The sequence below is a fragment of the Mustela nigripes genome, chromosome 12 (assembly GCF_022355385.1).
Source record: "Mustela nigripes isolate SB6536 chromosome 12, MUSNIG.SB6536, whole genome shotgun sequence".
Taxonomy (NCBI): Eukaryota; Metazoa; Chordata; class Mammalia; order Carnivora; family Mustelidae; genus Mustela; species Mustela nigripes.
Window position 1 is genome coordinate 66,190,146 of NC_081568.1, and position 11,301 is coordinate 66,201,446.

An 11,301-nucleotide genomic window follows, 5' to 3' on the forward strand; every position below is an offset into this window, starting at 1 on the left:
CTTATTAATACCTAGAGTATATTTTCCCCTCACTCAACAAATATTTACTGAGTACTTATTAGGAGCTTGTACTTATCGTATGATCTATCAATCATGTCAGATGTGTAGATTTATCCCAAATTTATAAAGAGACTAAGAGTTTATTACAGCCTCGAAGTTGTTTACTTCACCTTTTAAGTTTATTAAATAATGAGTTCAAGAAATGGCTGGTAAAAAAGAAATCAGGAGAAGGGGAGTTTTTCTATGCCACATTTCCTTTTATAAATACATTTGAAATTGGTGAGAGGAAATTTTTTTTTGAAAGCCTCCACAGACTTTCTTGAGGGGATGAATGCTACTTTGCAGAGGCGAATGGCCTTCAGAGAGGCAGGCCATGTGCAATCTGCTGCAAATTACAGACTCAGAAGCCTGCAGGAAAGTCTCCGATGCAGAAGGGCTGTGGTTCCCTTTGTTCACTTTACCTCCAGCCTCACAAAGATGCCAAGAATTTAAATTAATCTGATTATCCTCTGGGAGTTATTCAATCCTACTATTTTACCATAGAAACTTAGACTCATTCCATGCAGTTGTTTTTCTAGATTGCTTTTTGCTAAGAACTTGAATAACTGGACATCCTAAAACAAAGAAAAAAAAATTTTCCATCTTGTTATCCCTTCCCAATTTTGAAACATGGTTCTTATCTCCTAAAATGTTTAGAAATCAGGGGCTTGGGCTGTGGAAGAGGGTATCCATAAGAGTGGGAGATGTTGCAAGCATCAGACCATACTGACAGATCCCTGAGACCTCATCAAATATTGAAACTGAATAGGCCTCTAGAGTGATGTATAACTTCAGGGAACAAATTCCCATCTGTTACTTTTTCAGTAAGAACTGGAGAACACAATGCATACTAAGAAAACAGAATTAGATTTAAAAAGTGAGCCTGTGTCTATATTGAAATTTCTTTCCTTTAGTAACTAAAATCAGAAAATAAAATACTTAAATTACAAACCAAAGATGGAAAACCCTTTTGGAGGATAAACCCCATCTGTTCTCTCTACTATTAGTGTTAACCTTTAATGGGTTGCAATATTTTTTATCCCCCCCCCCCCCCCCCAGGAAAATGTGTGGCAAATCTCTAAGATTTTTAAGTCCCAACATACCAATGCTCTATTGCTTTAATGAATGTTCTACAGGAGTAATGAGTCCTTAGATGAAACGAGAAATTCTGTGTTACTAAAGGGGAACTAGAGATACAAGTTTCCCTTCACCCCTGCCCATGGCACTACCATAGTTAGCCTTCTATATGGATGATTAGATTATGGTTCTTTCAGATGTGTTTTGAGCAAGCATAATTAACTATGACAGCTAAAGACTGGACAGGGAACTGCCAATCTGAACTCCAGGTAATGGGAAAAAGAGAGTTAAATATTTTCTGTCATTTCCAGCCAGCACTTGTAATAGTGAGATTTGTTCTAAGATGAATTTGGTAGAATTTTTCCCCAGAGTAAAGTTAATTAGAATTTGCCATAAAGTGAGACAACTTGAGAAAATACATGTCTTATGTATATTAGATATTCATAGATGCTTTTTCATTCTTCCTGGTGACCTTAGCTGTACTGAACTAAAGGGAGTATTATGGAAGCTTTACAAAATAAGCAACTTAACTTTCCTTCCAGGTGGACAATACCTTATGAGAGTCTTCATTGTGGTATATTTCTTTGAAATAATTTTATAGAATCACAGTGGATAAAATTTCTTCAAAAGAATTTTAAAGGATCATAGGGGGCTGGGTAATGAAATGGCACTATCATACTTCTCACCTTGAAAATTATCCACACATGATTAAAAGAACTATCATTTAAAATGAATTCAATAATGTACAATATTTTCTCATCTCCAACAACAGAATTTGGTAAGATATATATAAATGTATATGGTAATATCTAGAGTAAGAATGAAAAAAGCTGTACAAAAAGATACACTCAAAATCGGCATAGATGAATCAAAATGGAATTCCAAAAGATGCTCAAATAATGCAAGGGAAAATAAAAAAAAGAAAACAGAAGGACACTTGGCTGGCTCTTTTGGAAGAGCACAGGGTCATGAGTTTAAGCCCCACATTCAGTGTAGAGATTATTTAAATAAATAAACCTAAAACAAACAAAACCCAGAGAAGCAAGCAAACAAACAAAAAACCAAGGAGAACAAACAGAAAATTAAAAAATAAAATAGCAGAACAAAACCTAATATAGCAACAGTTGAATATAAATGGAAGTGGTCTAAACACACCAATTAAAACAGAGAAAGGCAATGTGGATTTAAAACCGTGTCTGAATTATCTGTTGCCTCTAAGAGACTCATTCCAATGTAACATTATAGATAAATGGAAACTTAAAAATGTAAAAAGATACATAAACACTAATCAAATAAAGAAGTAGTTGCTATATTAATATCAGATAAAGTAGACTTCAGAGCAGGGAAAATTACAGAGCTGGAGAGGGGCATTATAGTGTGATGAGTTGATCTGCCAAGAGAATATATCAGTGCTAAATCTATATATGCCAAACAAAAGAACTGCAAAATATGAGAAACAAAACCTTCTAGAACTAAAAAGAGAAATAAAATCATGATTTAATTGAATATTTCAATAACCCTATTTCAACAACCGGTAGAGCAAGTAGGCAAAAAATCAGCAAAGATACAGAAGAACTCAGCAACAACAATAACCATCAGGATCTAATCAACACTTCATAGAACACTCCCTCAAACAAGAGAACAAACATTATTCTCAAGTGCCTATGTAACATATACCAAGACAGACCATATCCTGGACATTGAAACAAATCTCAACACATGTAAAAGAAATGAAATCACATGAAGAATATTCTCTGACCACTATGAAATCAAACTGGAAATCAGTAACAAGATTACAATAGGAAAATCTCCAACTTGAAAGCTAAATATTACACTTCTAAACAATCCATGAGATAAAGCAGTTCCAAAAGAAATTGAAAAATGCCCTGAAATGAATGAAAATGAAAATACAACACATCAAAATTTGTGGGACATTGCTAAAGCAGTGCTGGGAGAGAAATCTTCAATTTCAAGTACATACATTATAAAAAATGGTAATTCCCAAATAAAAAACTAAGTTCTCAGAGAAGGAGCCTAGAAAGAGAGGAGCATAATAAACTAAAGCAAGCAGAAAAATAAAATCATAACATAACAGGGGAAAAAATCAATGAAATTAAAAACAGAAAAAGAATAGAAATGATCAATGAAATAAGGAGCTGGGTCTTTCTTTCTTTCTTTCTTTCTTTTTTAACAGAACAATATAGCTAAAAGAAAAAGTAGACAGCATGTTATATCAGGAGCAAAACTGGGGATATTCATATGGACACTGAAGGACAATGTAAGAATATTGCTTACAACTCTGCCCACCTTAATTTGGCAATGTAGATGATGGACCAATTTCTTGAAAAATACAAACCACTACAACTCTGCCCGATTGAAATAGATAATAAAGATAGCTCTATATTAGTAAGGAAACTGCATTAATAATTTTGAAATTCAAAAAAAAAAAAGAGAAATATTTAGGCCCAATGGGTTCACCAGCAAGTTCTATCAAATATTTAAAGAAGTATTAACACCAGTTCTATGATATCTTGTCCAGAATATATTGGAGTGTATTAGAATTCTCCAGAGAAATAGAACCCACAGAATGTGTGTGTGTGTGTGTGTGTGTGTGTGTGTATCCATGTGTCTGTGAGTATGTATGTGTGTGTGTGGAAATGGGGAGGGATTAATTCTAAGAAAGTGGGTCATGTGATTGCAGAGGCTGTCAAGTCCAAAATCTACAAAATGTGTTGGCTGCCAGAAGACCCAGGAGGAGTTAGTGTTGCAGTTTAAGTCCGAAGGCAGTGTACTGAGAAAATTCTCCAGCCATTAAGGAAGGTCATATTCTTCCATTAAGATATTTAACTGTTTGAATGAGGGCCACCCATATTATGGAGGGTAATCTGCTTTACTCAAAGTCTGGTGATTTAAATGTTAATTTCATTTTTTAAAATACTCCCACTGAAACATCTAGAATAATATTTGACCAAATATCTGGGTGCTGTGTACTAGCCAAGCTGACACAGGAAATTAACCATCACAAGGAAGGAACACTATATATTAGCAATATAGTATTTGGCAATAATGAGGAATAATGACATGTCATGACTCAGTGAGATTTATTCCAGGGATTCAAGACTGATATAATAATCAAAACTCAATCAGTATAATCTACCACATTAATAAACTAAAGAAGAAAAATCACATGACCATATTAAACAATGCAGAAGAAAACATTTGATAAAATTTAATATGCACTCATGATTAAAAACTCTCAGAGATATAGTGATAGAGGTGGGAAATTTTCAACTTGTTCTCTTATGAAGAACTTATTCCCTTGATTAAGAACATCTACAAAAAAACCCTTACAGATGACATTATACTTAATAATGGGAGATTAAGCATTTTTCCCCTAAGAATGGGAACAAGGCAAGGATGTCTGGTCTCACCACTACTATTCAACACAGTGCTGGAAGTTATAGCCAGTTCAACCAGGCAAGAAAGAGAAATAGAAGGCATGTAAACTGGAAATAAATAAGTAAAACTGTCACTAGTACAGATGTATGGAGAAGTCCTAGGACTAATATGTGAGTTCAGCAAGGTCCCAGGATATAAGAAAAAAATACCAAAAAAAAAAAAAAATCCACTTAAAGCTTTTAAAAATTTCTATATGTGAAGCTAAGAAAACACATATAGGACTTATATACTGAAAACTATATACTAATAAAAGGAATTAAAGAAGACTTAAATGGAGAGATACCTTGTGTTTATGGATTGGAAGATTCAAAACAGTAAAGACATTAAATGTCCCCAAAATGATATAGGTTTACTGCAATTTTGATCAAATCTCAGGAGGACTTTTTGAATACATAGAAAAGATTGTTCTAAAATATGTAAAGGGAAAGTAACTGGAATTGCTCAATAATTTGAAAATACTTCAAGTAACAATGGTCAAGAACTTTCTGAAATTAATGAAAGACACCATATCACAAGTCCAGGAAGGTCAGAGTATGCCAAGGAAGATAAATGTCACACACACACACACACACACACACACACACACTTATGCATACCATATTCGAACAGCAAAAAGCAGACAAAGAAAATCTTGAATGCACCTAGATTTAAAAAAAAAAAAAAAAAAAAAAAAAAACACCTTATCTAGAGAGGTACAAGAATAAGAATTACACTGGGCTCCTCATCAGAAACCACACACACAAGAAGTGAGTGGAGTAAAAAAAATTTTTTTAAAGATTTTATTTATTTATTTGAAAGAGATTACAAGTAGGCAGAGAAGCAGACAAAGAGAGTGGGAGGAAGCAGTCTCCCCGCTGAGTAGAGAGCCCAATTTGGGGCTCAATCCCCAGATCCTGAGATCATGACCTGAGCTGAAGGCAGAGGCTTAATCCACTGAGCCACCCAGGCACCCCAAGTGGAGTGAAATATTTAAACTGTTGAAAGAAAAGTCACCAACTTAGCATTTTATATCGGCAACATTATTCTTCAAGGTGACAGAGAAACACAGGCTTCCTCCAAATAGCAAAATTATAGAAGTGAAGAACAGATTAGTAGTGGCCAGATGTTAAAGACTGGGGAAGAAAGTAAGTACGGTTATAATAGGGCAACATGAAGACCTTGATGGTGATGGAAATGGTCTGCATCTTGGCTGTATCAAGGTCAATGTCCTGGTTGTGACATTATACTGATTTTGCAAGCTGTCACCATAGGAGAGGGTAAAGGAGATACAAGATCTCTCTGTATCATTTCTTCTGACAGCATGTGAATCTTCAATGATCTCAAATAAAAAATTTAATAGGAAGAAACTTCACTCTGTTCTGGATGGTTTCCTCATTATCCTTCTCCGGACATAGATGCTAATAAGCTCTGAGAGGAAGTAAACAGATGGCACCCCTGCGGAAGCAGGCAATAGGCTTCTACTTCTGTGTCAGGCCCATCCAGGCTGGCCTCCTGCTCCACGTGTGGCTCATCCTATTTCATTAGTGGTGCTTGGAAGGGCCACAGATATTGATCTGGCCCCCACATAGCATCCTGGTATCTCTCTGCTAACATGTGACCTCAATCTCCTAGCAGTGACATAACCCCTCATTCTAGCCACAATACCCACAGAGGCCAGAGGCTCCCCTCCACTTATGTCAGTGACCCGCTCTAGAGATTAGGGAGAATTTGAGTGCCTTTGTCCACAACCTCAATTGCACATAGAGCCGAGGAAACTGTCTCCACTCTCACTCCCGCCTAGATCCCCTGTACCATCAGTTCTTAGCAATACTTGACAGCTGTCAAATCAAAATGCCATAATTAGGGGGAGGGGACATTGCCCTGAGAATTGCTGTTTCCTCATCCAAATCCTGGTTCTCGGTATTTTCCAAACTGCACACTTACAAGGGGTTCCTTCATGTCTGCATTTACTTGGATCTGGTCTCAAGAGAAACCAGTTCTACGTGGATGATTGTGAATGTTTCCATTTGCCATCAAAACCAGCTGTTTCAAATGTAAAAAATAAAAACATGCTACTTGTTATTCAGCTTCTGTACCATCTTCGTCTCCCCAGGGCAATAGGCAACTTCTATTTAATCTAGGCTGAAGGGAGATATATTTGGGTAAACAAGTGAAGAGATTGAAAGAACCTAGCAAAAAAGGGCAAAGTACACCAATTAATTCATTGGTGGGTGGGTGTTAGACCACTAAAACACCTCTGTTTTGGATCAAGGGTACAAATCAGCAATGATCCCACGACACCGTCCCTCCGAGAGCACGCAGGGCTTCAGCTATCAATGCTGCTTACGACTTGTCTTTCAAAAATAATCTAACCCTCCCAGGGACCTCAAGACTGAAGAGGCTCTTTGGGAATACATATTAATGTGAATGTTTTCATGTTTCTTAAAGAGAAAGGAAGAAATACACAAGGAAAAAAATGGGGGGGAAACCTTGAACACAAAACCTGAGGGAAACAGGCCATTTGCAAACCCTTGTCCTAATTTTATCTTGACAATAAGGCTTTCCTTTTCCTTTCCTCTGTGCTGTCCTCCAACTTCCTGGTATCTTTCATTGCGCATTGAACCTCTGTTTCCATGTAGACCCTTTGTGATGCCTTTGCACTGGGCACACAAAGGTCCTTTTCAGAAGCTCAGACAACATACTTGTTTGGTGCTAACCAGCTGCTTGCTAAGTCACCTCACATCCTGGTCCACAGAGCACTATAGATCGTTACCATTGCAAACTCCCTATAAAAATCCAAGCCAATGTCCCTTTGGTCAAAGATTTCAAACACAAGAAAATCCTTTGTGTGAACAGGAAACTGATTTGCGTACTTTTAACTAGACAAACAACTTGTAAAGGAATTGTATTTGTTCTCTTGGCAGCTCTGTTTGTATAAAGAGGCTTAACTGGAAGATTAAAACAAATTCTATCTTAAAATATTGCACTGTAAAACCCTACACCTGCTCAGAGTTCAAAGGTCTGTGGTCTTATTACAGGTTGTATAAGCATCAGGAAAATTTTACATGGAAAATGGTTCATAGTAACAAACGTGGAGGTCTAAGGCAAATCTCCCCCCAAGTCCAAGGTTTCCTGGTCTGACAAACAGAATAGAGAAAGCCAGTCTTAGCAACTCCTTGAGGGAAAGCCATCTAGACAGACAGCGTGAAGTGTTTTGGAAACTTCCAAAGTACTGGTAATGAGAGGAGCTGATGAACTTTAAAGAGTAGAGAAAACATGAAATCATTTTTGCATTCTATGACAGAAGCCAACCTGGGATTTTACTAATTCCAACAATAATTATGGTCACGAACAGTTGCCGCTTCCTTGCTGATGTAGTGATTACCTTCTTCTCTATCAAGAATAAGTGTAGGCTGAGAAAAATAGAAGAGAGGAAATGTAGGAGAAGTTTTAGAAGCACGAGAGGCCGTTAAAAATGTTGCCAAGACTGAAACTGGGAGAAACCACCCACACACAAGATAAGATTAATGTAACCCAGGTGTGTAGCGGGCAATGCAGGGAGAGCCCCATTCACCTAGGTATGAAGAAAGTGACTGCTGTTTTTATTACTATCTGTAGTTTTTGAACTAATGACCCAATGCTGCGTAGGACGGCTAGACCACCTCACAGAGACTGGCTGGGTTTATTTTTTTAACCCAGAGCAGGAAATGCTCTTTCTGACTCTGTCCCTCTCCTGAAGCTTCTCTGGGCACTCTGCCAAGGATTGCTCACCAGGGCCCTATTGTTCTTTTTTTATCTTCTCCAATCCTTTTGCGTTATGCTCTCACTTCTTTTCTCACTTTTCTCCTTAAGGTTCCTCCTGCATGTTAGGTAATAGAAGTGACTTGGGTGCCCTGGCTGCCTGCTCAGAGAATGGAAAGATACCACTTGGACAGATTTAAAAGTAAGTTGTTGTCTTTGTCCTCAAGGTGAGGAACACACAAAAAATCCACTGCAAGGTGAAAGTAGATGGTTCATTCATGGGGCTCTGGGCTGATTGTGTTTCTCTTAGATGAAACAACTAGTCTTTGAGAGCTTGAGTTCTTCCTGGGGATCCTTCCTGGGTGGTGTGCAAGGTAGTGGTTCTCTCATGGGTCCAATGCCACAGAGTCCCCAGCGACAATTTATCAGCTCCGACCCTTTACATACATAAGGAGGTACTCAAGATCCTGCTCAATTGGGCTCTGGTGGGGTTTTTTTGTTTGTTTGTTTTTTGTTTTTTTTAAAGATTTTATTTATTCATTTGACAGACAGAGATCACAAGTAGGCAGAGAGGCAGGCAGAGAGAGAGGAAGGGAAGCAGGCTCCCCACTGAGCAGAGAGCCCGATGTGGGGCTTGATCCCAGACCCTGAGATCATGACCTGGGCCGAAGGCAGAGGCTTTAAGCTCCTGAGCCACCCAGGTGCCCCGGGTTCTGGTGTTTTCACTGAAGAAGTTTTGTCTTCATCACTTTCCAGAGGAATTTTCTTCACGAAAGTTCTAAAGTTTAAGCCTCTTGGTAGTTTCTTATCAGTTTTTCTTTCTTTCTTTCTTTCTTTCTTTCTTTCTTTCTTTCTTTCTTTCTTTCTTTCTTTCTTTCTTTTCTTTTCTTTTTTTTTAGTTTCTTGTCAGTTTTCACAGAGGTTTCATGTAAGCCAGACTCAGAAAGACATTGATGGTTCAGTTCTGTCTCTCAAGCTCTCTCTCTCTTTCATTCTCTCTCTCTCAGAACACCTGTTCTGCTTCTGAGTAACTACTAGAGTTCACTTTTAAATCCAGTTAAAATCTCCCCAAAATAAAACTCATGGGAGTTTAGCTCAGGTAGATGGGATCATGGCTGTTAAGTGGGAAGTTGCCTGTTGCAGTCTTCCCCACTGTTACTACAGAAGAAACTGCACTGCATGAGCTGCTCTCCAAAGGCACCCTCCACCTGTCAGCACGCTGCCCACTCTTTCATTGCCTGATATTTCAGCAGGCTGAGAAGCAGCCAGGTGCAAATTTCAATCGCACCACTTGCTACCTGTGTCACTTTAGTGATGGTTCTTTTTACCTCTCCCACCCTTGGTTTCTGGCTTAGTGCCAGGCCAAACAGTCTTATCAGGTCTTCCTTTCTGGGTTTTCCCTTGGAGTCAGAGGCCATTTCCAGCTAAACTGAGAAAGACAAAGCATTGCCACACAACTCACAAAGAATTAATGCCTGTTCCTTGACCCTCCCTTTATAAGATTTCCTATTTCCTGCTGCAGCTGCTGAAATTAAGGGTCCACTCACATGGACAGTTACTATTGACTCATTTCTCATCTTCCTGTGACATCCACAACACTTATTTTATATATCTATACATTTTTATATTTTTATTTAATGTTATGTATATTTATATATACATAAGTGTGTCTATCTTTATATCTATCTATATAGATGTCCACAGATGGATATAGAGAGAAAACAGTTAATATGTCATGATGAAAACTTAATGCTTGCTCTGGGAATAAATGAAATTTACTTAGTAGAGACCTGACAGCATACAAGATTTTTATTTATTTAGTTAGTTAGTTATTTTTAAAGATTTTATTTATTTATTTATGTGACAGGGAGAGAGAGAGAGATCACAAGTAGGCAGAGAGGCAGGCAGAGGGGGAGTGGGAAGCAGGCTCCCTGCTTAGCAGAGAGCCAGATGCGGGGCTCCCAGGACCCTGAGATCGTGACCTGAGCTGAAGGCAGAGGCTTTACCCACCGAGCCACCCAGGCACCCCACATACAAGATTTTTAAAATGAAGCTGGATATGCCTGGACCCACAAATGCACGACTTTGCAAAATAGTTTGCAATGCCAAAATTGCTCATCAAAATGACCAAATGACTTTAACGAAAAGATTTAGTGTTTTGAGCTGGGATGTTCCCTTGCCCATTGCATTTCCCTTTCAATACTATTCAATATGAACCCAGAGAGGTTTGATACTCCAAGTTGAAGGAAGGTCAAGTTGTCTTTCTGATTTGTGACACTTAACCAGGTATTGCCTTATACCATGTGTCAAAGGGTATTTTTATGCAGACTCAGAAGGCTTTTGTTCCTAAAGAATAATACAACAAAACCCAGATACAAAATGACTTAGAAAGCACTACTAGTATAAAAACTGATAACAGTAGCTCTTTCATAGTGAGTTTTAAATGACATCATACATATTACATACTGAGCATAAAGCCCAGTATGTAAGTACTCAGCAAATATTACCCACTGTCATTTTACCAAAGTGCAAAAAGGCAATTTGAAATCTCAAAGAGACTGCCACTAAACTAAAATATGCAACTTTGCTTATAAATATGTATTGATGACAAGGGTCTGCTCTCTTTTATCATCATATCGTCATAAAACATCTGTCTTGGAACCATGCCTAGATGTAGGGCCCGAGTCAGGGAATTGGGAGTCTGTGAATGACCAGGGGAGTACTCTTCAGGGGAAACATGTAAAGGGACAAGGAAAGTAAGATGCAGAAGGGGTAAAAGCAAAGCAAGGATATGGTCACAGGTCTAGTCTAGTCTTGAAGCTTAAATCACACCACAGAGTAGTTGCCCTTTGGGGCAAAAGGGCTGGCCTTTCGTGTTCCAATATCCATCAGTCATTTGTGGAGGACCACACCGCCTTCTCCTCACAGGAAAATGGGTCTTAATCTGTAGCAGGCAGCCCCCTTCAGCTGAAGGCACTTCACCAGGAGAGAGGAGGCATCTGTGAG